We start from the raw sequence: 26,356 nt of genomic DNA on the forward strand, positions 1-26,356 counted from the left end.
CAGCCGCCTCCCCCCGCCCCCTGCCTCCTACAAGTCAGCGGAATCTGAACGAGCAGTCCTGATGTTAGGAACATCAGGCATGTCGAGGTAGCTGCTTTCTAGAAAATTTCGGGTCAGTCGGTAAGACAGCTTGTGCCTTAAAAGGTGTTTAATCACTTTTAGAGCTTACAAGGCACGTTTTGTTATATAATGCTAATTATATACAACTCAAAGTAAGTTTACCAATACTAAGCAACATGTGGCACTGTACAATAGAAATAGGAACAACCTTAATGCTCTAAAAACTGAAATCAATTCTGTTGTTCACTTACCTGTCGCTAGAGACTCACAAATGCTATCACATAGAAAATACAGTGCTATGGAGCATTGGGCAGGAGGGAAAAATCCATCATTCCGGTCCTAATCTCTGTAATACAGCTGCAAATGCATGTATGCGCCTGTGTGTTGTTAAGACACACTTTTCTGTTGGATTCTGTCTTCTTTTGCTCAGCGTATCAGGTTTAAACTTTTTGCTCATGCTTCAAGCTCAAAAATAACTAGATTCAGGCTTCACCTCTATCGTTGTCTGTTGTGTTTTTTCTTTGTTTCCCAGTGACAGCAGTCCTATGCCTTTTTTGTTTCTTCTCTTCTCCCAACTGTGTATTTTCTTTTACGCTGCCTTCATACATGCATTTCCCTTCTTTTGTATTACCTAGAAGGAGCATATTATGTTGTTCTAATACCAACAAACTGTTACAGAACCATTAAGGTAACTACATTACCTAATTGAGAAAATTGAGTAACGCAAGATCTTGTTATTATAACCTTTGTCCTTAAAAATGTGAACTAATATAATCCAGCTGCTAAATTGGAAAGCAGCCATTCATTTTTCCTAAAGATCATGATTCACGGTATTTCATAAAAGCAGCCAGAGCTGGCCTCTGGGATTAGTGATTTGTTTGAATATGGTACCTGTATTTCTGGGAGGGCTCCAGCCTGCTTTGCAGCTGTGAAATTTATGCCACCTAAACTGCCATGCCTAATGAGTTCTTTCCAACCAGCTGAGCCAGCTTCCCTAATTTGCTGAGAGACAAACACAGTGCCTGGTCAAAGGCACATCATGAGAACAGGGTTACCACGCAGGACTCTAATAATAGTATTATAATGAAGTTGTTCACCCTAATACCAATCCTCATAGCAACTCCCACCCCTCAGCCTTTGACCGAGTCATGATCATTATCCAGTAAGCCCTTAATATTCGTAAGGTATTCACAGATTTTTTCAAAGTGCTGTGCAAAGGGGATAATCCATCAACAGTCTGCATGTTTTCAAATGGCTGTAGTCTGAATGACCTTTGGCAATTGTTTTCTGAATTATTGATAACTCTGCATGAATAGTAAGCACGATCTAGACTCATTCAGAGATGCTGTGATGCTTTAAGAGTTGAGTGCACGCACTCTTTTTATAAAACAAATCTTTTAAGTCTGAGTCCCAAAGAACAACTTGGTTGAATATAGTCCTGGATGTCGTAGGAGGAAAATGCTAGTTTAATAAATTTACCTAAGGTTTCTAACTCTGGCTTTGTTCACTAACAGAAAGGGTTCATTATTATACCTCTGCAAGACGGCAAAAAAGCATTCCACATAGATACCTCATAATCTTGGCAAAATATGTTTGAAATTAGAGATAGTGTTCCTAGCATATGCCAGTCCTCCAGATAGAGCAAGAAATAGTAGAAATATGGCTCTCTGATTTACCACTGCCGCCAGCCAGAGATCACTTGGCTGATGTACACGCTCTGCTCCTTCAAACTGCACTGGATTTGCTACTAGCTCACCACTGTTACTCTTAAGAACTTTGTTGCAGCATAGTCCTTTGCTACCACTGTTGTAATATGACCAGCTGCATAAAAAATAAATGTTGTCTGTAGGAAAAAGCTATTTATAGCATTGTTAGCATCTCTTCTTAGTCTTCTTGCTGAAACTTGGGTTGGTAGTTATAAAAGTTTTTCCTCCGTGACTCATCAATTGGAAGTTTTTTGAACCTTGCCTTCAATTTTCATGTAAGCACATCGGAACATAGGACTTCCACCTCTGATAGTTTCAGTGGTGCATCTTTTCAGATAATCTATCCTTAAAAGAAGCCAGCCGTAAAAGACTGGAAGAGTTGTCACAACGGGCAATAGCATACTACAATGGATCCATCTTTCTATGTGGCTAGCTTACAGAAGCAAGAGCGTTGGTGTTGGATATCTTATTTTGTGTGCAAGAAAAAGCTGAAACATTATTTAAGGAAATGTGAGTTTAAAATCAAGTTGCATTTTTTAATGGTAAAGTCAAACCAAAATCATATCACTTTCATGTTTTTTTTTAACCAAAAGGTACATTAATGCTTAATCTACAGGTTTGCTATATAATATGTTAGCTAGACTCCTTACTATCACAGAGGACTATTATCTGAAATCACAGGCGTGAAAAGATATTAAATGACTCCTTGAATGTTTGTTTTGGGTGCTTTGAGAGACAAGTAATTCTATATAGCTAATCTGCACTTTCCATTCAAATGTAAAAATACCAGTAATACTGAATCCTGTCTTAGAGGCTGCTGCTGTTCAGATTAAACCTTTCCTACCTTCTGCTTACAGTGCAATGCAGAATACATATAATGTTTGCATATTATTTGTGGGCAGAATGTGATTTCACTTTACTGTTTTCTGATATACATTTTAAGCGATGTCTTTTTGCCTTCCTTTCACTGCTCTGGTTTCCTTCTCTTCCCTTTCCTCCTTTTACTTACGTTTATTCTTCTCCATGGCCCATGGCTTGTGCTGCAGTGTGCCACGTTGAGCATCAAAGCGTGTTGTCATCAAAGCGTGAAGAGACTCCCCTGTGGTTTTAATCCATTTTTAAAAAGGAGGCAGGAATATGAGTCTTTCTCAGACCCTTGTCACCTTATTTATTCAATGGCAGTTTTGCAAAAAACAGCCCATGCCTCATTTCTGTTATTCTGTTATTTTTGCTTTATTTACAACCTGCTGTTCAAGTTGCTATTAAAGCTAGATAATCCAGTGAATGGATTATCAAGAAATGAATTTTAGGAGAGGGTTCAGCTGCCGCACCATATGTACTTTAGTATGTAGTCCAGTTCATTTTCCTGACTTCTGTTGAGAAGAAAAGGTAGAGAACAAAGCTAGTCAAATGCCTTAAATGTCTATCTTGATGTGGAACAGTTAAAAGACATGTTTCAGGTCGCGTACGTAATATGGTGTTCCCAAGCCTTCCTTAGCAAGAAACCTAAATGTTCAGCAAGTGTAAGCCCATTTCCCATGTCCTGGAGTTTTTTCATAATATGAATTCTGTATGATCTTGCTGTTATACAGCAACTAAGGCAGCAATTTCCACATAAGAAGATTAGGTTCTGCAGCTATGTTTTCTTTCAGATGTTGTACCTAACTATGTATACAAAATAATTCAAGATAGATATACTGGCTGCCAAAGATGTCAAACTAACTTAGAGGGCAAGAAACTGAATAAACACTAGGTTCAGAGATTTGCCAAAAGGCATTTTTACTGCACAACATCATATCAGCTAGGTCAGTGGCAGGAATATCTTGCCCATGCAGGACAACTACATTACATACACAAAAAATATTATATTTGTAGACAAAAAGAACACAGTAGGATATATCAAAGAAGAATACAAGAAGGTCAAGATGTCAAGACTTTCAAGGAGGGATTTGGAGGAAGGCAATAAAACAGCTTTGCAGTCCTTTGTATAAAGATCTTTCCAAACACAGCAGGCAAGGCAGAAGAAAAAATAAAGTATTTTTTAGAAAATATGAGAAATGGGCAATTGAAGTTAGTAATATTGACAAAATAGAAATAGTGTATGAGAATAAAAAATCTTGGTTTAGTAGCTTAAGGAGGACCATAAAGTGAAGACTAGATCACTTTGCTTTATAAAGTGGAAAAGGGGAGTCTCTGGAGACTCTGGAAAAGAGAACAGGAAACTTGTACTGTGCAGTATCCTAATTTGTTAAGAATGCTTAGAAAGCATGCAGTTTTGGTGGAAGGATTGGTCAGAGCGTGTGAGAAGGATGTTACAGTAAATGAGAGATAAGAGTGGTGATGATTAGTTTTTAGATTGCCTTTAATTGATATGATAGTAGAAGTGCTGAGAGTTAGAGAGCTAACTTACTACGGTGAAGTGACAGAAAGGTGGTGGAAACGTCTACTGTGTCTGAAAGAAAGGTTTTGGGGGAAGAGATTGGTAGAAGATACCGAGTAAAGAGAGCAGCAGCAAATAGCTGTCTAGGAAGCTAAGGACAAGGGGATTTAGGAGTCCAGGCTTGAATGGATACCTATTCAGAGAGGCTTTCTAGCTCTTCAGCACATATTTTCTTCGCTCAAATCTCTACCTTTCTGGTCACCAGTACCGCAGTCTGTATCTTCTGTGGCACAATGGTAATTTTGTAAATCCATTGCCCAGCAGGCCAAATACCTGTGGAACAGTAGGCTGTGAGTGTTTCACTTTTGATACTTGCACCTTTTAAAGAAACAAAACAAAGCTAACAAATAAACCCGAGGCAATTAAGTTAACACGGTGTGCAGTGAGCATATGAGTATTATTATTTAAATTACTTTTCAAAGTCATTATGCAGCCTTGGGAATATGGCGATAATTCCACGCCTGAGAACCAATAATACTTATTAAAAATTAAGAGGCTACTGAAAGGATGAGAATGTGAGCACGACTGTATCCTGCCAGGGCAGTACGGGCCTTGCAGAAGTCAGTTCTGCAAGGTTTTAAACTTCTCAAGGTTAGAGCTAGGCTCTAAATGAATAAGGAAGGATTCAGCATTAAAGTATGCCCTGCCCTCTCTCTGTCTGATGTAATTATAGGAGAACTTTAAAACCCAGTATTTGGCACTGTCTTTTAAGCACTACAGCAGTATAGTGGCTGGCAATAAAAACAAAACAAAAATATGTGAACCCCTCCCATGCCTTTTGCAACTTTGGCAACACACTGCATAAAGGACTGTCTATCCTATTCATTTGATTATCAACTTGAGCAGTGCACATATCTATACTTTTGGAAAGAAATTGTTATTTGCTTAGTCTGAAATTGTAAAAGGCTTCTTTAAAAAGTTAGTGCAATCAATTAAAATCAGAGCAGCCACCCAGCAAAATATCTTGTGTTTCCTAGAACTACAGAGATCTAGTGCAACTGAGAGTTGTCCACCAGTCTCTAAAGGGTTAGAACCACATAGGTAAAACCTGTGCTTTATGATATTTGTTGAAATGCTAGATTCATATTTTTCATTATTTGATAAATATTACCTTCATTTGCTTTCTTTGACTGAGTTGAAGAGTCACACAATCACTGGCTGGGTACCTCAGTTTCTGCTTGGTCTCTTTTAGCAAAAAAATAACATAGAGCACTTCTGACATGAGGCAGAGGGGCAAAGTTTTTTTTGGTGCAACATGATTGTATTTGTAAATTTTAGGGAAGTCAGAGAACTTCCACAATTATCTCATGCGCAAAAACCTGTAGGTTACCATCTGGTCAGAAGAATGATGCAGCGATGTTCAGAAATAATACGGAAAAGTGAACCAAAACTCAATGAAAAGATAAAAAAAAAGGGAAGTAAAAGAACTAATGAGTAACGTACTTACTAGAAATGATACTTGTCGTGGTCTTTCTCTCATCACCGGAGTGGGTAAGGGAGAGTTCTGGCTCATATGCTTGTGCTGGTGGCTCTGCAGGCGACCCGAGAGCAATAGTTTGGTGGAACGCAAAATGAAAGTGGAGTGTAACTTCCTCCGTAGGTGATTCTTTTTTTCAGATAGGGGTAGGATGTTCTGTCACTTGATTTCTGGAAAAAGAGCAAGACTGAGAAAAAATATCCATGGGTCATATGTCATAGATGCTTAGAGGTGACGATTCTGTTTATAATTCTGAATTAATTCTATATGGAAAGATGACAATAAAAATGAACCGTGCCGCTTGCTGCAATGCAAAAGGGAGTGGCCAGATATCCTGGGTATACAAACTATAAGACATTCTAAAGTAGAAATGAAAAATCTATTTGTATGACTAGAAGTGATTGTTCATATGCTTTTCAAGGGCTGCTTGCAGCATCTGAAGCAAAAACAAACATCTCCAAAAACCTTTAGTGAAAACTCTGCCAGAACAAATCACAAATGTTGTGGATAGTGAAAAGGCAATATTTCCATTGTGAAAAATCTCTTCAAAGTTAAGTGATTGCACAAATAATTTATTTTTGTGAGAAATGTAATTATAATAATGAATACTCTTGCTTAATAGAAAATAAAATAACATTGGATAGCAGAATGCTCATAGCAATGTGTTCTTTAGCAAATTTCTGAAAATATATAATCTTTACATAAATATTCTAAAACCTAAGACATCTAATACATGCTTAATATTTAAAGACTTTGAACAAGCGGTACTCAACATATTGCTGCCAACTTCAGCCCAAAGGATTAAGATGAAATTAATAAATTCAAAACTAACAAAATCTTGAATGTCAGCATCACAAGACTTTTGCTTATAAGCAGTTCATGCTTTTAAATTATTTTTCACGCATAGTATGAAATAGATAGAATTGAATAGAAACTGAAAAACAAAGAAGTTATAAAAAGCTACCTGAATTAAGGGATAAATATCTTAAAGAAATATAACCACTGATTTTACTTAGGGATAAAACAAAGACAAGCCAGAAATCTGTACTTCAGACGTGGTAAATGTAGCCTTAAATGTACATATGAAAGAGAACAGCAGTTATAAAAAAGATGTCTATAATCACATGTAATAAAGAAGCTCTATGTGAAAGAGAAGACTACAGCTAAAACTTAAATGCAAATATTGTCCGGAGTGCCACTGATAAATACGGTGTGCTTCCGTGGAAGTCAAGTTCGCCAGCTTCTCACAGAAAAGTAACTGATCCAGTGTTCTTAACATTTGCACGTTCTCCCGTTAGTAGTTATATTCTAGGATCTGAACCAAAAAAAAAAAAAAAGGCAGAGGAAGCTCATTGGATTTGTTCCATCTTGAGGTAAATCAGACAGCAGCTGGCAGCAAAAAGAGTTTCACCTTATTTCATCTCACATATGTATATTCATAGAAAGAATGATATGACAAGATTAAAGTCATATTTGTCTACTAGCTGGGGACAATAAAAATGTTTTCCAGAAAATATTTGATTTTGTTTAGGCACTGAAGTTGCTGCAGTGCACAAACAATTTTCTTCAAATTTACAGTGATTTTTTAAAAAAAATTATTTTAAAAGTATAGATCTTCATGAAAGTAAACATAAATCATGATGAGAATTTATGTGGGTAACGATAAACAGGGATGGTAGCACAATCTAAGAAATTGTCTCACTTTTCTCATTAAAGTTAATCCATTAAATTTTTCTTAATTCTATCATGTTATATCCTTCCTTGCTTAGGCAACTGTGTGAAAAGGCTCTACAGTGACTATAACTTATAAAGGATATTTTTTCCATGGTACAAATGTGCCTTTTATGACAGTTAACTCTACACATTTCAATATTTATTAAATTTGATAAAACTGTTTCATTTTCTAATTCAGTATTGATAGTTACTTTGTACTCTCCACTTTTGCTTTATTTGGTTATTATTGCACTGCAGCATTGAGAAATCTGAATGGGTCTGAACAAGTTAATCAGAAAACAGTCTTTTGGGGATAAATTGCATGATGTAATAGTATTCCATTTCACAAACCTTTCCATAAATTCAAGGTTTTGAAGATGATGTTTAGTGCTAAAAGTGCCTACGTAGAGTGCTTTAGAAGGTTGATGACTAAAATTATAAAAGAAAATTAAGACATAGATAAGGTGAGGGTGGAACTAACGTACATAAAGTTACTGAAATAAAATTTCCTTTAATGCAGGGGTATTCCATTTAAATCTAACAACGCTTGCTTCGATGGTGGGATTAAGTGAGGAATAGATCAACACCTTGTTGTGTAGTGGTGGTTGCCTCGGGGAAAGTAAACTCATAAGAAAAGGTAAGCACATTGTTAGTGATGTTTATATGGATTCATTATATTATCTGCTATATTAAAACTGTCATTTTGAGATTCAGCTTTCAAATGCAGCATTAGGAGAAGACAATTAAAAAGAATTCCTAATTCTTGTGCCCTTTTACAGATTAAAATGCACGTATGTATGCCCTTCCTCCCTCAGCTGCATGCCTCCTGCATACTTTGGCCATGTAACTCAGAGCTACCTCTGCAAAGGGACTTCAGTAGTTTTTGAACACCTGCTTGTAGCTGCTGCAGGGTGTTTATGTTTTTATGAGGAAAATTGTCTCACTGCTTAGGTATGTTAATCTTTGTAAAGCTGAGCAGTTGATGTCTAGTACGTATGTAAGCCCATTTGGGTAAAATCTTCCCATCTCCTAACTGGTCCTATGCGCTGTGACCTGAGCTCTCAGCGTGCACAGATCCTGACCTGGATTCCACACCATGGCAGCAGACTCTCTTATGAAAGTATGTTGTTGTGCAAGTCCTCCTTTTAAAAATAATTCCATGGTTAGAATATATGCCTAGTCCCTGGTCGTTCCTTTCCTCTTTCTGTCTGGGAGAGGGGAAGGTTCAAATCCACGTCTCTTTCCCCTGATGGGGGGGGATAGATTAAATAAATTTAGATAAATTCAGATTCTCCTATCGAAATTTATGCTATTTTAGGGCTTAAATGCTTCCAGCTTTCCCGTTTTGCAGGGCAACTCTGAAAGTGCATTAGGCCAGACAAGTGAAAAATAAAGGCGGAGATGCAAGGAATACCTTCCTTTGATGGTTTCCTATTTATTATTGCCTTTGAACATATTTAAAAATGGGTACAGTGAATGAGCTGAACAATCTTGTAATAAGGCAATCTTGTAATAAGTTAGGCAGGGTACCTAATTCTCCTAAGATATACATTTTTATAATACACTGCTGTTAATGGAATTAAATCTGGGGCTAGATAAATGAAACATATATAAAAGCACTGAGATACAGTCATCTTTTTATAGATCTAGACCTTCGTTCTTGTATGAATGAATTTTTTTTCTGGAAGTGGTAATTGACAATATCTTACAATTATACTGTTAAATGAAATTCGCTAATTTAGTGAAATGCCTTATCAGTTAAGAGAGAAATATTGCTGCTATTTGAATTATTTCATGCTGTGTAACATTACTAAATTACAACATTATTTTTGAGATGGTAAGGATCAATTGTTAGTTTTTTTAAATGACAAGTGAAAAAAATCGTGAAAACTAACAAGTTAAAAAACTTAAATAAGAATATGAAAGTTAATGTAGGAAAATACCCTATCAAAGATCTATAAAGCATTCAAGAACAGAACAAGTGGGTGACACACTGGATATTCCTGCAAATTTGAAGGTAATCAGGCCTGATTGCTCAATTTTTCTAGCTCTGTCTGCCACATGATGTCTCATATCACTTTCCTCTGTACGTAGGGATGCTCAATATTTCAGTGTTATAAAAGGCCAAATCTCTTATGGACTCATATGTATTTTGACAAGTTAAAAAAAAGTTAGAACAAAGACTGTTAAATATTTCACTAATTATGATAAGATTTCTTTTGGCAAAATTAATATGTTTCATTTTGAATTTGTTACTCTTTATTTAGGTTTTTATATTCTATTAGTCATATTGTACTTTAGCACAGTTTGTGCATATATCACATTTCTTATCTGTTTCAATTTCCCGGTATTCTTTTTCCCAGAATACTTGTGAAATTTCAAGACTGTGAATTTCCTTTTAGAAATAAGAACAAAATTTAATGTTAGAATTTCCTGTAGAATTGAGTTTCAAATTCTCAGCCATTCTATTCAGGAGTTTTTTATTGCTTATTAGGCCAGTGCATTCAGATGAACTTTCAGCTTGGAGAACAAAATAAAGGGAAACTCGTTAGCCTCATAATATAACTAGACTACATTCCCACTGATTGAAACATCCCTCTCAATCCCCCATAATTCCTAATGTCTTCCAAATATTGCCTTTTCTTTTGCATTATATCTTGGAGTCTTCACAAGATATTGAAGTGTGTGTTGTACCAACTTTTATTAGATAAACTAGAAAATGAGGAAAAAAAAGCATCCTCCCAGTTCTGGAATGAAATTTTGGCTTGGCTTGTGAGTCACAGCCTAGCTGTAAAGAACTGTGTAATCCATTTCTAAGCAGCTGAAGCAGCAAAATCTATAAAGCAATTTACAGTATTGCAGCAGAAGTCTTCAACAGAGTTTAATTAAAGTGTTCTGGTGATCTGAAGATATTCATAATCCAGCACTGAAATTAAAGAAGTCCACATCAACGTAACTTTTTCTCAGGCTCATGATGCCAATTGGCATTGTTATGTATATGTACATATGTATCTCCTATCGTGTATATAAATCTGCATTTAATAACCAAAGTACAGAATGGTTTTTCAACTACCCCGAAGAAAGTGATGCAGTGTAGAGAAATGAGGCACCTAGTCCCAACTGGTTGATTCAAATAACTTAAGCGAGGCCTTTAGGCCTTCTGTACAGTTCATGGAGAGAATCAGATGAGTGACCTAAAGAGGAAACTTACCCGCCGAGTTGCTTAGAGCCTGCGAGTCAGAGCGCTGAGCACAGCACACGTCTGAACCCTGCACATTGGGTATCTATGTTCATTTGGCATCCAGCATCCTTTCTGAGCACCAGTGCCTCACTGGGAAGGATTATTGGGATATTTAAAGCATAGGTGTTAGTGGTGGTGGAATCATTACAGTGTGCGTAATACAGTTAGACTGTGGAACTCATTGCCATAGGCTGTTGCAGCAATTTCACATGAGTTCAAAAAAAGATTAAGCAAAGTTAGGGAAGAAAAAAATCCATAAAGAGCTATTAGACACAAAGTTGCCATCACTGAAGGTAGGAGAGTACAATGTGGAAGTACTAACATATATATGTTCTGTTCTGCTCTTCCCTAGTCATTGCTTACTGTCGAAGATGGGATTTTGTGGATCTTCATTCAGAACGAGTGTAGCTGTTATGTTTTCAGTAATGGCTATGCTATAATCTAAGCTAAGTGTATTCCACACATTTCTCAGAGCTTTTTTTCAAGAGAAAAGATATCATTTTGGAAGAATGTTTGAATTTTAGGATTAATGGAGGTATAGTCCATTTTGTCTTTCCCTCTATATCAATATGCATTCTATAAATGCATTAAAATGTTTGTATGTGTGCATCTGTGTATACATAGCCCATATGCTTTTATAAACCTAGGAAATAGTCTGGCTTTCCATGTCAGTAATTTCAATTTGAAAAATAAATTAGCCTATTACAAACTCCCCAGACTGGTACAACCTGGCAAAAACGCAACAATATTTACACAGTGAGTTTAAGTTTTTCCTCCTGGCTTAAGTGACATTAGGTGGGGCTGATAAACTTCAGTGCCAAGAAAAGCAAACGTACATATCTCAAATGTCTTTTTAATGAACTTATCTGATTCTATACCTCAAAAAAAAAATTCCTGTTTAAAAGAGAAAGAAGTTTTAATATGTGATATTTTCATCACTTTTGCAGTAAGAGTATTTGCTTCCCTCTCTTCCTGGAATTAGTGAGATTAAGGTTAAACTAATAAGTCTAGTTTCTGTGTGATTCTAGATTAATTTCAGATGAACTTGAGATACTTAGTGCCTTGTGTGCATCTAAGCACCAAGAATCTCATCTAATCATGATCCTACACACTTTTAAAAGTAATACAAACCTGTGTTTGAGGTTAGAGTTTATAATGTGGTTTAAAACTATAGGTAATCAATATTTGGGATGGGGTAATGGAAGAGAATAGCAGTGTTTGAAATAGAGTTTCATGAATGTGTTATTTTCACAAATTATAAAGTTACAAGACATTAAAAATATTCTAAATGTTCTCTGCCTCTGTAAGGCAGAGATTTGGATTAGGTAAAAGAATAATTTTTTTCACAGAGGAGAAGGAGAATAGCATGACTCATTATTATTTGGTATAGTCCATTCCTGAATACATTTATTCATTTTGGACTTTTTGCCTTTCCTGGTTACTAAACCTGGTTACTCTTCCATATTTAATTCAGGTCTGGGTAGAAATATGTTCTCTTGAAGTAAATTATGTGGGTGCTTCCCAGGTCTAGTGCACAAAAGTCAAATCTGTGTATGTTGAATCAGAAGTGGCTAGTAAGTACGAATTGTTGTACTAAGCTGGATCCCTCAGGTTTCCTTTTGGCACTTATTCTGAGGTCATTTTTTTGCAGCTTTGTGCCTGTGGATGGAGCATTTGTTTGCATAAAGTCTTCAGAGTCCTTTCTACACATGAAAAGTGAGGGTGGAACTTGGCACTGCTGTAGGTTCCTTTTCCAGATCTGTTTTGGCCTTTTTTTAGTTTCTGGGCTCTAACTCAAATTTACTAACCACATCTAGCATCTGGAACAAAGAAAGTTCAAGGCAGGATGTCTCAACAGCCAGTGAAAAGTTCCAAAAATTTAGAAAGTAACCATGTGCAAATTCAAAATCATACGCCAAGAATCTAGGAATCAAGACAAATCAAATATTGAATGACTAAATGTAATCCAGTGAAGTTAAGATGAATTATTTCACGCTGATTCACTTAGCTGAATGACTAATTAAGCACAGCTAACACAGTGGCAAAATCGAAACAGAGAGATAGCTGAAGAAATCAGCAAAGTTGGAGAAAATTTCAGTAATTGGGAAAACGCTTTGCTTAATATCTTTAATTTATTGCATAAATTCATTGCATAGCTTCCTTACATTGCTGTAACTAAGAACAAATAATCAGCCTGAACAATCAGAGATGTGTCTAAACTAGCCTTTTGCCCTACATCTTACAACCATTATTAATTGTGAGGAAGCATTCCTAATAGTGACTGATACAGCATTACTGGCACTAATAACTCTTGGCATATCTCAGTGCAGATAATATGATAGTCAAAAGCAGTAGTAACTTTCCTGTGGTAGATCTGTCCAGTTTCTTGTACCATTAAAATTTCTCTAGATTAAATCAAGGCTCAGGGATCTTCAGGCTAAGATCCACAAAAGTATTAAAACACCAAAAGTGGAACCTCAGGTGGGCTTAAGCATCTAAATCCAACACTGGGGTTCTCAAAAGCCCTCTTGAGCACTATTGGTGAGTACATTTTTGGCAGTGAATCTCTCTCCTCATGCATAAGATTCCACTTTTCACTTCAGTGGCTGCCCTCTTGTTAGGATTAAGAAGATTTGTAGCCATTTGAAACTTAAATCTGACTGGTATCCTGATAACTGGCATTTCTCTGCCAGTTATGTCTCTGTCTTTATGTATCCTGTTCCATTGTAACTTTAGACAAAATATGGTTGTCTTGGCCGCTTTCTTTAACCATGCAGGCTAGGAAGGATGAGTTGCATTCTCTTTTGCAGAATACCTGAATAATTAGAGCACTTCCATTGAATATGGAATCAAGGGGTACAGGATTTTCCACAGTATGAATGAACTGAAAATCACATCTCCCTAGAAAGTGTCTTAATGATGAGACTCTCAAACTATATGGTAATACACTATTCTTGTACATGCCATGATGCCAACAGGATTTCAAGATTCATGAAGTCAGAGAGAGAAAGAAGCATGTCTTTTGATTCCAGATGTTTGTGTAGGCACTTATTGGGGGCACTTTAAGTAGCAGCCTGAAGTATGCCTGTGTATTTCAGATTAAATGATCATTTCATATAGCTGCATAAATTGTCAGGTTCACTCAGGAAGTTTGTAATAGAGCAAAGTATTAATATTCAGTTTTTGGCTAATCTTCTAACTGCCTGACTGCCCTCTTCTTTCTACTTCTCTATTTAGTGAATAGAGTCAATAGTCTCAACTGTCCTGTCTACATTAGGTATTTTCAGTGTTTATTTGTTTTTAAGCTTTTAAGTTAAAATATATACTGACATGATGCATTTAAACTAAATAATTCCTTCAAAAGGCTGTTTTCTCACTATGTGGGCAATACAAACAGTCTGGGAATTATCAGCTGAGACTACCAAATCCATCTTGTGATAACTGAGGGTCAATTATTTAATCTAGATAATTGCTAAAATAGTTTCCAGGAGGAACATAAAATGAAATAAGAGAGATAAGTACAGAAGTAAAAGTAGGAGAAAGATCTATGCAGTCCTAGTAGACTTCTTATGTGAGCTTGATGTTCATTTGACCTAGAAGCTGTATCAGCAGGAGATGTCAGTTATCATGACATTAAATAGTTGTGATGAGTGTTTGAAAACATTTTTTTGGGGAAAAAAAAGGTAAATAAATCAAGCTTAGTAAAAACCTACCTTGAAACAACTTCTGTTCCTTCTTTTTTGTTTATCTGGAATCAGATAGCATTTTTTCATCACAGAATCCAACTGAATTTTCAATGTTTTAATTATGAAAGGGACATGGAGTCAGAATTAATGTAGAAAAAGAAAGCCAGAGCGAGAGATAGACAAAAAATGAGAAAAGGAAATACACACACAGTATGTGGTAACCACAGTTTAGTAAATCATAAAGGTGAAATACAGATGGAGTACTCTGTAGGGAAGTTGCAACTAAATGACTGTTCCCTATTTACAGAGAAAAATAGATTCTCATACCTTATGTCCAGATGATTAAGGAACTGAACTACCGAAATGGAGTTAGCAAATGTCAACTTCATATTTAAAGTGTAAGAACTTAGTTTGCATGTTTACAGAGTATCTTTGGTACAGACACTGGCAAGTAAGCAGTAGTCAATAAAATGCAAATTTACCCCTTATGAGTCTTTTTTTCCTTTAGTTCAGTGACAACAGAAAGTATGTCATGGATTTTGTCTGTGTATACTAATAAAGAAGCCAGTATCTTGACTTTTGAACAATGGCTGTTCTTGTAAGATCTTCTCTTCTCTAAAAATGGTTGGTAGAAAGCACTAGAAAAGCTTAGAAGTTAAGAATTGGACTAAGTGTTTGACCCACACTATAGCCTTTCCTTCAGCTTATAGATAATAATGGGAAGGATTCTGTTGCTTAACATAGGCATCCAGAATCATTTGAGATGCTTTAAGGAATGTTAGACATCCATTGACAGATATGATGTCAGACATATGAGAAACTCTGGCTTTTTCAGGAATAGCAGGTTCTGTAAGAGTGAATTCTATCCCCTGAGACACAGGTCTGCTCGAATGCAACAGAGAGAGATTTCCTGTAAGTAGAGGAGTTTCTCTGTGGCATGAGAACTGTCATATCCTGTTGACAGCCTTACAATCCTGGGATTCAAGAATTCAGTTGACGTGAAAGAGCGTATACGTATGTGTGTCATTCATAGTGTGTGTGTATGTGTTTAATACGTATGAATAGGTTGAGACAAGGAGTTAATGAGTTCATGATAGGATAAAATGTTTGAGATTGCGTTAATTATTAATTCTCAATCCATTGTGAAATAATTTCAGATTGAGCCCAATGCTCTCTCCCCTTAGAGTTAACTCATGCTAATGGAATAAAATAGCATGATAAATCAAAAATAATTTAAATATTTGCCTGTCACACCAGGATATTTACAACTACAGAGTATGAAATGAATTATTAGCTCAGGATGACTCCAGGAAGATATTATATTTGTATTTGGAAGATGAAAGATTTTTTTTAAAAAAAAGTTGCCTCTGGCACATGTGAGTCTGTTATTCATTTCAGTTTACTTAATGGCTTCATTATTAGCAGTTCACTTAGCTGTCATGACTGGATGCCAATAGTTGCAATATAGATTCTTTATTGCATGAGGTTTAAAATCAAGTGACTACTCACTCATCTGTGTTTATCAAGATTTTAGCTCCTCAGTCTGCTCTTAAATGTTAACACCACTGTATGAGAATAGAGGACAGATTTTTCAGGCAACCTTTACCTTTATCAAAGTTTATGCTACAGATCACTCCGGGAAGTCTCTGGGTTTCTATGCATCTATTCAGCACTTTGCAAGAAATTTTCACTACGGCTGGTCAAAATTTTTCATGGTCTTTTTCCACAGAGAATACTGGTGAACTGAAGCCACACAATTTTTATTGGTTTTGGCAAAATTTCCAGTAGCTTGCTTGAGCTAACTGAAAAATGTGTTGCCTATTTTGGCTTTACTATTTCATTTCAGTTTGACATCAGAAAGTTTTACTTCTGTCACGTGTTACTTCATGTGTCTGTTGATTTTGTGAGTCCACGCTGATGATATGCTTGGTTCACTGTAGCAAACTGAGGTCACACTTAAAGTCTGCCTCTGAGAGCCTGTCTTGTACAGAAGAGAGTGTTCAAGCAAAAGAAGCAAAAGAAGTAGAAGTAGCAGTCCCTAGCGAGGATTCCCCAGAAGAGCAGGCTGACTGGTTGACATAAATATACTTTTTGCATGATGAAAAGGAGGACTAGGAATTATTAATTGTCTTAGTGTCAAAGAAAGAGCGAGCTGCGTCTGATAGTGCGATATTGCTGCTTGGTCTGGCAGTCTCACAGTTTGCAAAGCCACAAGCTGTTTGTGGTTCTAGGAACAGCAGTACAAGCTGTTCATGCACAGCATTCTCCTAAGTCTTCCTTCAGAAGTAAAAATAGAAAGAAGTCCTCTGTTTTTGGGAACTTGCTAAGTAGGGCAGCTAATCTAGAAGTTTTGCAACATTAATCCCAGAAACTGGTGAATATGAATAAGCCTAAGATGAACTCTGACAAGGACTTTGAAGCACAGCCCATCACTTTGAGGATGTTGATGTTGTGGAGAAAGAGGAGAATCTCCACTGTGTAGTACCACCAGAGATAACTTCTCCATAGTCTCAACAATTGCTGGCCATTTCCCAGAAATTAAAAACTCATTCTAAACGAGTGGTCTGTTTTCAATTCTGGCGAAAATGTTTATTTTTCACAGCACCTAGCTAGAGAAGTTCCCTACTAGGAGACCAGGTGATATATTGCTAGATGTAACTTGGTAGGGACCATGTCCACTTGTAACTGTTAAAATCCATCAGTTTTTGAATTTAACACTATTGAATGGCACAACTGCCATTCACCAGCTGTGCAGATATAGAGACAATTTTGGCTATGACTCCAAAAGGGTGGGGACATCAGACATGATAAAACACATTAAAAGTGGTCATAGAACAAATATGCCCCAGAAGGTTACCTCAGGAGAATAGGAGGCATGCATTGTGTCTGCTAGCAATCTGAACATAACACTCACTGTTGCTTTTCATGATCTCATCAGCTCATGCCAGCAGCGTAGCTCAACAGACTTTAGCAAGTCTTTTCAGAGGCAACAAAAATTAGATCACAAACACCCTGGGGCCATGAACTGGGCCAGGTAATGCATGTGGATGCTGGCCACAATTAGGCTTTCTTCTTGGGAATAGTAAAGATGTTGGATGCTCTGTGTCTGCTGCTGCCTCCACTGACAGGTTCTCGATTGCCTCTTTTATTAAAAGAGCAGTTGCCAGACTGTGGTCCTGCAGGAAGAGGACTACTGTACCAAGAGGATGGTGGCAGGGTACACCTGATCACTGACCATGCAGACAACTGTCTATAGGATGGTACTGCCTCTTGGATCAAATGAACACACATGGTAAGGAGAACAGGTCCTACAAGAACAGTTTACTAGGTTGTGCGTTTGTAACAAACGCAAAGCAACACACTCCTATTAATGTTGATGGCTAAGTACCACATCACAGATGAGTGAGCCTTAGAAGCTTCTGCTAAGGTTTCCAAACTTCACAATAAAGCTGCAGAGGCAGTGCAAAACAATTACTTTTAGCACGGCCAAGGAGAGTTTCCTGAAATGTATGTAGACCTATCTTCCAGATGGATGATGCCTCTGTAAAACCCAGGAGTGAGTCATACTATTTACTTTTCTAGAAAACTGGCATTTCTGAGCAGTCAGGAGACAGAATACTGATGGGTAGCAGCATCAGTTGCTACTTCCTTTCTTTCTTCAGGAAGCAGCAAAGCAAGGGGAAAAAAAATCCCAAAGTCTTGACAGACATGACAGAAATCAGTGTGCTTCAAGACAGTATCAGCACTTTGGCAGAATCGTAACAGAAGTGAAAGAAGGACATGGGGAAAGGAAGTATTACCATGAGTTTTGCTGGTACAGAGATCATCCATCCTTTGACACAGAATAGAGGACAATTTTACAGTTGCCTCTTGTCATCTGTGGAAGGATGAGCCTACAGCTGCTGCAGGTAGAGGCAGAGGAAGAAGGAGAGGGAAATATTTACAATTTATTTAAGTCATCTTGGTAACTGGTAACTGAAGAAACATATGTATCAGGTGACTGTCCCTTATCCCTGTTATTTAACATGTATATAAGAGCACCTTTTAAGTACCATAGTCATAGACATTTACAGTCTCTTGATGAGGATCTTGGGAGGCCTTAATTCAGTTATTTCCTGAAGAATGCATGTGGCAGAGGATACTAATCACTTTCTGTAGACTACAGCAGGGAAGGAAGGAAGGAAAGGGAATGAACTGTGAAAAGGTAATTATTCTTGAGTTTCCATGGGTGTGAAAGGACCTCAGAATAACTCGGTGAAATAGTTTTCTTCCTCCTTTTTCAGTTTAGCATGGAAACGGTAATAGTTTCATTTAACACCTTGCTTGTCTTAACTGTTATTTTTTGTACATTTTGGTAATTGTAGATGTTAATGTTTCATACCCTCATTTCTCTGTACTCTTTCCCTCTCACACCTCCCACTTAAAGAGCTTGTTATTTGTTGTGCTTACCAAAGAGGCTGCCCATGTTTATTTACTTTACAATATAGGGAAATATAAACCAATAGGGTTGGAAAACCTTGGCATTTATCTGGTATTCTAGAATTAAGCTGCGTAAGCATTTCTGGCTTCTGATAAATTTAAAAGCTCTAGGTATTGGGCTGTATCAAATATTCCAAATATTTCCCCAGGCTTCTAGGGACTTCAAAATCTGATATACTTCCGGTTCAGGTGTATAACATCTTTCAGAATTAGTCTCTAAATTTTGCTATATCAATCCCATTTTGAACATTTTTGGTTGTGTTTTGAGCAACATGTACCTATGCTCTTTAATGCTGTGGATGGGACCAGGTAAAGAGCTTGAAAAGACATGTTCTGCTCTCATTTTTAAAATACCTGATCTTTGTCTGCTTCTAACATACACAGCATCACATAATTGCATGCTGTCAAGTCAAAGTCAATTCATGTGCACTCTCTAATTGTGAAAACAAAAATAACAATCACAATTATAAAATGTTTCAGGAAATAGAAATCTTAAGTAAACTTTAAATAAAAAACAAGTACAAAATGACAGCTGAACTGTGTAACTGAAAAGAGTTCTTTGCTCTTATGCAATTCTTATACAAACCAAAGAAATGATATGGTCTGAAAAAAATTAATCTTGTGAAAGAGATTATTTTATAAAACTTAAATTTTCTGGTAACACAAATTTAGCCACAACTGTTACAGGCTGGCATTACTCTGTTAAGAATTCAGATTTAGTATGCAGTGGGTAAGAACAAAAAATATATTTAGGCAATGTTCTTAAAAGAAGACTGAACTGACTTCAACTTCACACCTCCAGCCAGTCTGCTTGCTTGCAGAAGCATATTCTTTAAGCTAAAACAAAGGATAGATAACCTCCAAGACCTTGCAGAACTGTAGAGAAAATAACAGGAACTGCCTAAAATACAAAACATAGTTCTTATTGCTTGAGAAAATGTACATAATGAGCATTCCAAGTGAAAAAGCATTGGCCTCTGAGGAAGTTATCAGTGTGTATATCTTCGGGGGAAGTCTGATGTTCGAAGATATGGACCTACATGTTTTGGGTTATAAGCATTCCAGACTACAACTGAAGGGAGTGAAGGAATTACAGGAGTGAAGGACTATATACTAAAGAAGCCAGAGACAATGATGGGATAATTCTGAACAAAAAGGCTTTGAACAAAAAGCTATATTGAACATAGAAGGTGTGGTTGATAGAAATGCAGAATGTTTCTTCAGTGATGTGAGTTATACCATCCCATAGCTTTTTCTGAGCTGAAGAAAAGACGCAGGAGTTGGACTGGGAAATGCAAGTGTAAGCTTCCTCTGGTACAAACTGTCAAAAGCAGTCATCCTTATTTGGTAGTATTTTACCCTTGAATTTGCATAAATGCACAAGGAACAACAATCTTCTTTTTTTAAATTGCTACCATTGTGTAAGTTCTAGCTGATCAGCTAGATCTTTAAGAGAGCTAAAGGCAACGCCTGAGATATAACTTGATCATAGGTAATACCGTAATAACATAATTCCATGTAGGATCTGATCAAAAGGCCAGTACTCTATGATGGCAGCAGTGAACACTATGGTACAAGAAACAAGGCATTACAGAGTGGTTCTTCCTGTTATGCACTTAAGGATCTAAAAGGGAAAACTTAGCTCAGGATCAAGCTCAGACTTCCCCTTTAAAAGGCAATGATGTGTCCCCATGCCTCAGTCAGTACTTCCAACTGAGAGAATTATTGCTCCTCAGCCCTCGGGCAGACCTTTAAGTTTCTGTCAAAGTGTCAAAATATGCAGGTGCAAGAAGCTGCAGTGACTATGGAAAAGGAACCAAAAAAATCAATTCTCTGGTTTGGCTGCAGAACCAGAAAATTCAAAGAAAAAAACTGGGTTTTACTGAATCGAAATATGTTTTGTTGGTTTATTGGGCTGAAATGAGCTTGGTCCTTGTTTTCCGCTCCCCTCCCCTCCCTTAGCAAAACACTTTGTTCATAAGGAATGTTTTTCAGGTTTTGTCAGAAAAGCAAAGGACAGGAAGGGGTATATTCATAAAATCAGTGAAAGATCATGTTTCCTTTTGTGGATGGTTACAGTACTCAGGTATAAACTCAAGGGGGTTAGTTTTTTCCTGTCTGAGGGATTTTGAAATCATGCCTCTTACCTCCTGAAAGAGTATCCTGACTACCTGGGTGCTGAGTGGCTGTTTTAACTACTTCTGTTAGTGTCCAACTTGTGGGAACTGCAGAAAGAAAACGGAGAAACAAAAAACAGAAAGAAAAGAGTGACTCTGGTGATTGGGACATTCATTGTAAAAAATGACGCACCTTAATTCCTTTTTCATTTCAGTACTCAATTAGTATTGATTACAAGGATGCACTTTCTACTGGTGCAGATGTTCATGTAAGAGATACAGAGTTAGCAAATTTGGAAGACATTTTTCAAGACTAAGCATGAAACAGCATTCTCTAAACAGGCTTTTGTTAACTACTCCTATGTTAAAATTTTGGAAAAAAATATTTCCAAGGTATGAAAGCATTAAGAATTTTTAATAAGTTCACTGTATTCAGTATTTCAATGTTTGCCAAAATCCCTACCAAACTTAAGCCATTTTACCAGAAAAAAGAATCTAGCCACTGTAGATTGATTTACAATATTTGTTTTTCTTTCTCTGCACTTGAGTGCTACTAAGGTTTTTTTTTCCCCCCTCTAAATGTTTATTATTGTATGAACAAGCATTAACCTTAATCCTGTTGTGGTTAAATGAGAAGATTTAGAAATTTCATTCCAGGCTTTCATCTTTAACAGCTGTTATCTGTGCGTGCTTGTCTCTTGCTACTGTTCAGTCTGTCCAGAAGAAATCTGGTAAAGAACACCATCTGCATGGAGTCTCATCAAAGGTTATGAGCACATGATTTGAGGACTGACAGTAAGAAGGTCTGCTGTAACTTTGCATCTCCTTAGCTGGAAATGGTTAAGGAGGAGAAATACTTGGCATCCTTGATGATCACAGGATAGCTCTAAAGTGATAATGGGATGCAGCCATGAAAAAAGGCAAATGCACCTTTGCAGAATTCCAGGACAGTCAAGGAGAAGTTCAATGGCAGTAGGCTTTAGTGAGAAGTCACTAGCAAGAGTCGCTCTGGTCACACACACTTGCCAGAAAGTGAACTGAATCTAGTTCACTTCAATGCAGAGAAGGCTGCTAGGGTGACAGAAGGAATGGGGAACCTGGCTAATGAGAGGAGGGTGGAAGGGTGTGACTTGTTTAACTTTGCAAAAGGAAGGCTGAGGGGGGATAAGATTGCTCTCCTCAGGGATAAACACCACAAGGGAACAGAACTGTTTAAGTTAAAGAACAATGTTGGCACTGGCACAAATAGATATAAGTTGACCCTGAATAATCTTGAGCTGGATATTAACAGAAAATCGCTAACCATTGAAAGTGTTCTTCAAGTAACCACATCCATCCTTCAAAGACAACCAGTGTACACCTGAAGTAAAGGGGTTTGCACCCTGGAGTGAGAATGGATAGCCCAAAAGCAGTAGAAAGCCTAGCCATGTATGTGTACTTCTCTAGCACCAGTTTTCTTCCTATAAAAATGTTTTATGGAATGAGTGTCATGCTGTGTTGCCTGCATTAGCAAGGGTCAAGGTATAATGACTTTCTTCCAAGCACATATTCCCATTAAGTTCTTAAAATCTAACTGATTGATAGAAACTATATTCTTCTGTATTGATAACATTACAGGATTCATTTTTAACTGCTATGTTCCAGTTATAGAGCATGACTGCTGACTTGATGCGGCATTTACTTGCTGATCTGCCACTGATCTGCCAGGGCATCAAGTCATACTAAGTTATCTTAGTCTTAAAAAACATTAATCTGTGGATGTCCTGACCCTAAGTTCACTGGAATCCATGGGAATCTTCCCATGGCTTCATTGGTATTTATAGATAATGAGCACATTTCTAAAAAGAGTAAATTATTTTTGCCAGCGGGGATTTTGTGAGGTGTCAGCTATAAAAGCAGCTATCAAGCGTTGTTATGACATTTACAAAGACAAAATAAAGAAGCTTTGAAAATTGCATCACTTAAAATGGATTATTTACTTTTGGCTGTCACTAATGAAAGATTTAGAGCTCTGCCCAAGTTATATTGCAGAAGAACTTTGGGGTTATGAACTTAAAAGCACCTGGTTTTTATGTAGTAGGCTAAAGTGAGAGGCACTGACATGTCTTGTAATGTTGTCCTTGTAGGTAAAGCCTCTGTTCTGCCAACAGCATTATATACTGAGGAAAAATAAATCCAGTTATTGAAGAGTTTTTCTAAGACATCTTCACCTTCATAGGGAACAGAGATGTAGGGGCATACAAAACTGCTAAGATATAAAGTCTGTTGAGAAGAGTATGATTGGATAAAATTAAATGCTTTATTGAAGAAAATAAAGGTTTAAAGCCCTGTGATTTCCAGCTTTTCCTGAATTAATATATAGTATGGTCTTAGGAATTTTTCTGTAACTCAGAGGTGAATAGCACTCTACAAAAATTAAATTGTGTCCTTGCCCTGCATGATTTATAATCCAGCAGGGCTGATTCAGGAAACATTATGCTGGGCATAAACTAACAGTTAAAGAAGCAAAGTAAATTTAGTTTCTTACCAGGATCAACATAATTTTTAGAGCATCAGCAAGCAATAATGTTTGCTTTGTCCAGCAAGGAGTGGACTACTTTCAAAAAGCTTGTTTTCACAATAAATTACTAGATATTTTTACCTTCTCTTGAAAATATTGTGTTTTCTTGGACATGATCACTTTTTTTTTTTTCCAGAGATCTGTGCCTTGCAGTTGGCTTCCTTTAGTTTCTAAAAATGACGAAAATTTTTCCTATGGTATTTCTGAGATCTCTTTCCCATGGAGATTTGTTAGTGTTTAATAATGTATGAACTGACTCTGCATCTTTTCTCAAAATGTGAAAAACTATACGGTATAATTTTCTGCCTGGCCATTTATTTTCATGGAAACCACTTCCACCCTTCTATCAGATTTGTTTAAAATCTGCCAAACTGTTCAAGAGTTATTAGGGAAAGCCAGACAGTCAGACAAAAACACACAAGACACCACAGTCATGTAAATCTTGTTTCCGTGGAACATTGTATTAAAAATTGAAAGAAATATATTGTTCTACTTACTTTTGGCAACTCATTAGTCATGTTGTTAGCGGTTTTGATAGTTTTCTATAAATATTTTAAAAATATAAAAATAAACTGAACAGCAAAAAAGAAGTTAGCTGAAATCTTTTGAAATGAAAACCTTAGGACTTTAAACATATTTGATCCTAGTTTATCACGCCTGACCAAATCCATTTCTCACAGATAGAATCTGGGAACCAGAATGGGAGGATACAAGAAAGGAAAAAAAGCAAAGATGGCAGGCGAAAATCAGTTCCAACTGCTCAGTCTTCCTTGGGTGAGCAATTGCTGAGCAATAAATTGAAAGAACAGTGTATATCTGCTGAGGAGATCTGGCACGTCTAGTGCACATAGGCACAGATGTGAATTTACTGAGGGGAAGGAAAGACCAAAACTGAAGTAGCCAATTCTCCTGCTGCAGAGATGACACCTGGTGTGATCTCAGTGCTATGTTGTGACTTTTCTCTGATCCTTGACCCTCCATAAAGATAACAGGGAGAAAAGATGGGATGTTGCACAGCATGTAAGTCATATTTTTCTTTTCTCTGCTGCAGACAGGCTAACATCATGTGGCATAAATCTGTGAACATTCTCTAGACATGTTACTCTCCCCACTGTTCGCTTCAGGGTTGTACTTGCCCTTGAAGCTGCTTTAAAAAAGTTAGGTTTAGTACTGTGCTTTTTAAAATTTTAAGTTTTTTTTTTTTTTAATGCAGATGTACACATAATAGGTAGCTCCAGTTAACTGCAGTACATTCAGCAGTTACCAGGCATCAAGAAAGTATGGGAAATTTCATCATGGACCTTAACAGAGATACCCTTTTAGAAAGTTTACTACTTAATGATAAAATGCCACCTTTGCTCTTAAAATGGGACAAGGAGAGATGTTTTGGGCGGAAAGGAAATCAAGTGGAGCCTGAAGGAAATGTCATTTAGAGCAGAAGGGAGGGAGCATCTGCTCCTTCTGTGCTGCCTTGGCTAGGCAGAAAGAAGAACAGCAGCTCCTATTCCCTTCATTGGCAGTAGATGAAGTACCCAGAACATTTTGTGGTGCCTGCTATCTTACCTCCTTGACTGTGCCATGGAGGTAGAGCGTGAACTGAATTCCCAGCAACCATTTTTTGGCCTCAAGAAGAAATTTTTCCTTGTATTGAAGTTGATAGGTGCCCAGTGTTTTGCCTTTCTTTTTTGTCTACTTTTTTTTTTTTTTTACACCACCCTCTTCGCAGATGGCTCAGGGTTAATAAGAACAGAACTGAAAAGAGTTAAAGAAAAATAGGAACAGAAGTGAAAAATTATAATTCTGCTACAATTTGTATCCAGGGCCTACTTGGAAGAGCTCTGAGGGATTTCATGGGAGCTTGCAGAGTTTATTGGATGCAAGAGCCTAAAGGAAATAAGAGAAACTTGAAGACATACTAGCCTGAGTAGTTTTCCCTTAAATGTACCCTGATGCTTCCTTGCATGAGAGGCGAGAAGCTTCACAGGGAAAATAAATCACAGCACTTAAGCTGAAATGCATCAGGTCTGAATTTTGGCATGTAGACCTCACTCTGGGATATGTTGACTATGTGTGGTGAAAATTATCTTCTGTTGAGTCAGTAAAATGGCAGTCTGCAACTTAAAATCCATCCCAAGTGTCTCGATTCATAAGGTAATTTATTACTAGGAGTCATGCTGAAAGGTGTTTATTGGCAGAGCAGAATACAACACAAATATAGAACGAACGTGCTAACAAGGGAAATGTTAGCGAGACAAACTTCTGAGAGCTTCCTGTGGGCCTCCGCGATCTGGAGGAACAAGCTGTAGCGCCAACACCTGCCTCGTGTTCTGTGTATCGTCTCGGCAAACCGGCCATCTGTTAGTTTAGCCCTGACGCCCCGGAAAAAAGGCCCTTTTCAGGCTTGCAACAGCGTTTGCAGAGCTGCTTAGCAGCAGTTTCGTAGTCCAAATAGGTTTTAAGACGGCAGGCAAATGCAGAATGTGCTGTTTGGATATGCACACAATTTTTTCAATCATTTCTTAATATTTTAAACAAATACACGTTCATCCTAATCATGAGATCGGCCTTAGCGTTACAGTGGCCTACAAGATTGAAAATGTCAAAATGGGTAGCGAGTTTTTCAGCTTAGGACAGCTTAGACAGATCAGTAGCAGATTTTAGACCACAACAAGACAACTCGAAGCAGTCGCTACCGAGTGTACTGCTTCCTGCCAGGACTGCCGCGAGGCTGCCCAAAGCGGTGACTGTACCGTTATTATGCCCCAATCACTGAGTGTTGTGGGAGGAAGAAGGAATTAACCTAACAGTGAAATCCATTTTTTAAAAAAAAAGAGATTGGTTCGTAGCCAAGGTAAGAGTCACATTTCAAACTGTCTG

At 37.3% G+C, this 26,356-nt stretch overlaps 1 long non-coding RNA gene across 1 annotated transcript in view; it reads right to left on the reverse strand.

Moving 5' to 3' along the window:
* Positions 1-3,157: 3,157 nt before the first annotated feature.
* The window catches only part of LOC104145203 (uncharacterized), a 59,822-nt gene continuing 36,623 nt past the window's right edge, over positions 3,158-26,356 (reverse strand). The window contains exons 5-7 of the long non-coding RNA XR_011141025.1: positions 20,950-21,027; positions 5,654-5,853; positions 3,158-4,479 (exon numbers count right to left, since the gene is read on the reverse strand). This is a non-coding gene — a long non-coding RNA (uncharacterized lncRNA). The remainder of the gene's footprint in view (positions 4,480-5,653; positions 5,854-20,949; positions 21,028-26,356) is intronic.

Source organism: Struthio camelus, chromosome 4, assembly GCF_040807025.1.
Source record: "Struthio camelus isolate bStrCam1 chromosome 4, bStrCam1.hap1, whole genome shotgun sequence".
NCBI classification, from domain to species: Eukaryota; Metazoa; Chordata; class Aves; order Struthioniformes; family Struthionidae; genus Struthio; species Struthio camelus.